The sequence below is a fragment of the Bison bison genome, unplaced genomic scaffold, assembly GCF_000754665.1.
Source record: "Bison bison bison isolate TAMUID 2011002044 unplaced genomic scaffold, Bison_UMD1.0 scf7180017864336, whole genome shotgun sequence".
Lineage (NCBI taxonomy): Eukaryota > Metazoa > Chordata > Mammalia > Artiodactyla > Bovidae > Bison > Bison bison.
Window position 1 is genome coordinate 1,541,314 of NW_011494908.1, and position 3,366 is coordinate 1,544,679.

Below are 3,366 nucleotides of genomic sequence, written 5' to 3' on the forward strand. Positions count from 1 at the left end.
ATGCTGGAGTGGGTTGCCATTTCCTTCTCCAGGGAATCTCCTGGACCCAGGGATCAAACCCACGTCTCCTGCATTGCAGGTGGATTTTTTACCACTGAGCCACCAGGGAGACCTGATTGTATGTTACATTATTTTTTAGGGGCTTGCACAAAGGATTTTTCAGGGGTTTGCCCTGCTACACAAAGAACCTGCCTGTAATGCAGGAGACCTGGGTTCAATCCCGGGGTTAGGAAGATCCTCTGAAGAAGGGAATGGCAACCCACTCCACTATTCTTGCCTGCAGAATTCCTTGGACAGAGGAACCTGGTGGGCTACAGTCCGTGGGGTCACAAAGAGTCTGACACGACTGAGTGACTAACACTACACCTCCTACACAGGATTTTTTTTTTTCTGACATGAAATCCAGCTGTAACTCCACTGTGATTTTAGGACTGCTGCATCCTCAGTGTGATAAGTTTGTGTTGACTGAGAAATAAGTGATCACCGAAGACTTCCCTTCCTTCATGACACTGACAGTATGTTGTATAGTCTGAGTACATGTGGACCAGAGGGGTTGCTCTATGGAGACAGAATTTCTCAGAACCTTCTGTGAAATCACTTCTCTAGGATAAATTGTTCAGAAGTATGCTTTGGTGCTGCTCAACATACTTTAGTATTTCTCAAAGGTCTTCGTCTTTGTTCTTGTTTTAGTGCTTATTTTTTTCACGGAATTTCTCGTGCACATCAAGCCTGGGGCTTGGCCGAATGTTTGTTGACAGTTATCAAAGTCCTAGTGGTTCTCCACATGGAGTTGGCTCATGTTGAACAATAATTATGAAAGAAAAACTAGGCGTTCTTATCCTCTGCTCACATCCTCTAGGGTCTTTAAAAGTTGGGAGTTGTTGGTGAAAACACCCATATTGTATTTAGAGGGAGTTCTGCTAAGTTACCTGAGGTCAGGCCAGTGACTAAAGGCTTTGCCACAGAGATAGTGCACATGTGGATCCATGTCCACAGGTGATTCCTGTCTGGACAGGGAATGTGATGCCTGAAGGAGCCTCCATATTGATTACAGACAGTTACTTTAGTGAGTGTGAATTTGGTGAGTTTAAATGCTAATGCTATGGCTGCATGTCACCTCAGGTGAGAAAGTCTACTGAGGGCCTTCCTGCCTTTCTCTCTGGTGCTGGGTTCCCTCGTGTCGTCTAAGAGAAGAGCAGTGACTAAAGCACTTCCCACAGAGCTGACACTCATAGGGTTGCTCACCCGTGTGTGTTCTCTCATGCCTTCTCAGGTTTGCATATTGACTGAAGGTGTTCCCACACCGCTGACATGTATAGGGTTTCTCTCCTGTGAGGGTCCTTTTGTGCCGAGTCAATCCAGAACTCTGACTGAAGGCCTTCCCACACACAAGACACACGTGAGGTTTCTCTCCAGCGTGGATTCTCTTGTGCTGACTAAGGCCAGAGCTTTGGCTAAAGACTCCCACACTGACAACATTCATAGTGCTTCTCTTTGGGATGGAGTTTCTCGTGTTTTCTAAGGTAAGAGATTTGATGAAAACTTTGCTCACACAGACGACATTTATAGGGCTTCTCTCCTGTGTGTTTTCTCATGTTCCAGGTATGAACTTTGAAGAGTTTCCCACACACGTGACATTCGAATCGTGTCTCTCCCGTGTGGACCCGGTTGTGGTTTCTCCGAAAATAGCCATTTCCACAGAGACTGCATTTGTATGGTTTCTCTCCTGTGTGAATCATCCTGTGTCATCTGAGGTTAAAGTAATTATTAAAGACTTTTCTACATAGAGGATATTCACATGATTTTCCTCTAGTGTGAATAGGACCCTGTGCATTAAGAAATGATCCTTGACTACATGATTTTCCACACTGTTTGCTGACATGTTTCCTTCTTAAGTGAATTGATGAATGTTGAGGTGAAGATCTAGAAGCTAATTCATCTCTCAAATTAGTGCATCCAGCAGGATCCCCTTGCTGGTGAGAAACCTGTTTTGGGAAAGGAGATATGAGGCTATTACTGGTTTGCCCATGTCCAGGCAGACACTTATTCTTCTACATGTTCACCCTAGAGCATCAGCCAGTAATAGTCTCCTGGTAAAATGTCTCCCGTGTTGGTTGCAAACATGTTGTGTTACTCCCCTTCAGGCACAAACATTCTCTTTTATAGTTTCCAAACCCCAGATATCAGATAATTTTGAAAACTTCAGTGTGTTCTAAAGACTAGGAGATGAACAATGTTTGTGATATTGACTTTTTTCCTTACATTAGTTTTAAGCTCATATTCACTTAACCAATTTCAGACTATTCAAAAATTTGCTCTGAAAGCTTTATCTCAACTTACACACAGGCAACTGTGCTCAATTACCAACTTATCACACTGCTGGGTCTTTCATTTGGATGACTGAGGTTCCCACCCCTGAAACTTACTACTGACATAGTAGAGGATATGTGCTTTCTGTAGATACTTTGCATGAATATCATTTCTTGTTGTTTAAGGGATCTTTCACTGCCTAAAGAATGGAAAAAATATAGATTTTAGAATGGCATTAGGGAAATAAAGTGTAGACAACCACCAAGGTCCATGTATGTTTCAAAAATTGGCACTCAGTTGGAGAAACTGTGTATAGCAAGGAAATATTCAATGTAGTATTTGAAATATTTTAAAAGTCATTGTCTATTAGCAAAGAAAAACAGGATTAAAATATAACAATGTAATGTGGTCAGGAGACATTGGGTCAGAAAATGGTGGAAAAAACATGAAATGGCAGGATCAGGACAAGAATTACTATGTGAAAATTTAGGTGCGATAACTCCACAAGAAACCTTTCCTTAAAGAAGAGAAAATGGCAGGAAGTAATATGAACTGTGATGATAGGGGCCCAGAAGGATGACAACACGAGGAATATGCCCCAATGTCCTCACTTCCACTTTGGAATATATCCCTGTCTTCATCAGACTTTCATCTGGTGTCGCCAAGGACTTAACACACCAGCTGAAACCGTTTTGCCCTGAAGCCCAGGCCTCTGACACTCACCTGGACTCTGACCTTGGAGGCCTCCCGCTGCTTCAGTCTGCAGCTCTGTTCCTTGTTCCAGCTATGAAATCACATCTGATATGCTAATTTCATAGCCTGTTTGATTAAAAAACAAATAAACGTGGATTTAAGTGTGGGCTAATTACCATTTGCTGTGCTCAAGTCATGGGTAAGGTAGTGAAGAAAATAGATAATTGAAGGTCGGTGCAGGTAACATCTTCACCGGACAGAACAGTGAAGGTCCTTCAGCAGACCAGGAGGAAACCCAGAGCAGCAGCAAGAACAGTGAGGCTGTCTAGGGGCTGATGCCCGTGCACCAGTTCAGAGAGAGGC

The 3,366-nt window shown here is 43.1% G+C and overlaps 1 pseudogene; it reads right to left on the reverse strand.

Moving 5' to 3' along the window:
• Positions 1 to 1,132: 1,132 nt before the first annotated feature.
• Positions 1,133 to 1,985, reverse strand: LOC104998757 (annotated as a pseudogene).
• Positions 1,986 to 3,366: the final 1,381 nt, after the last annotated feature.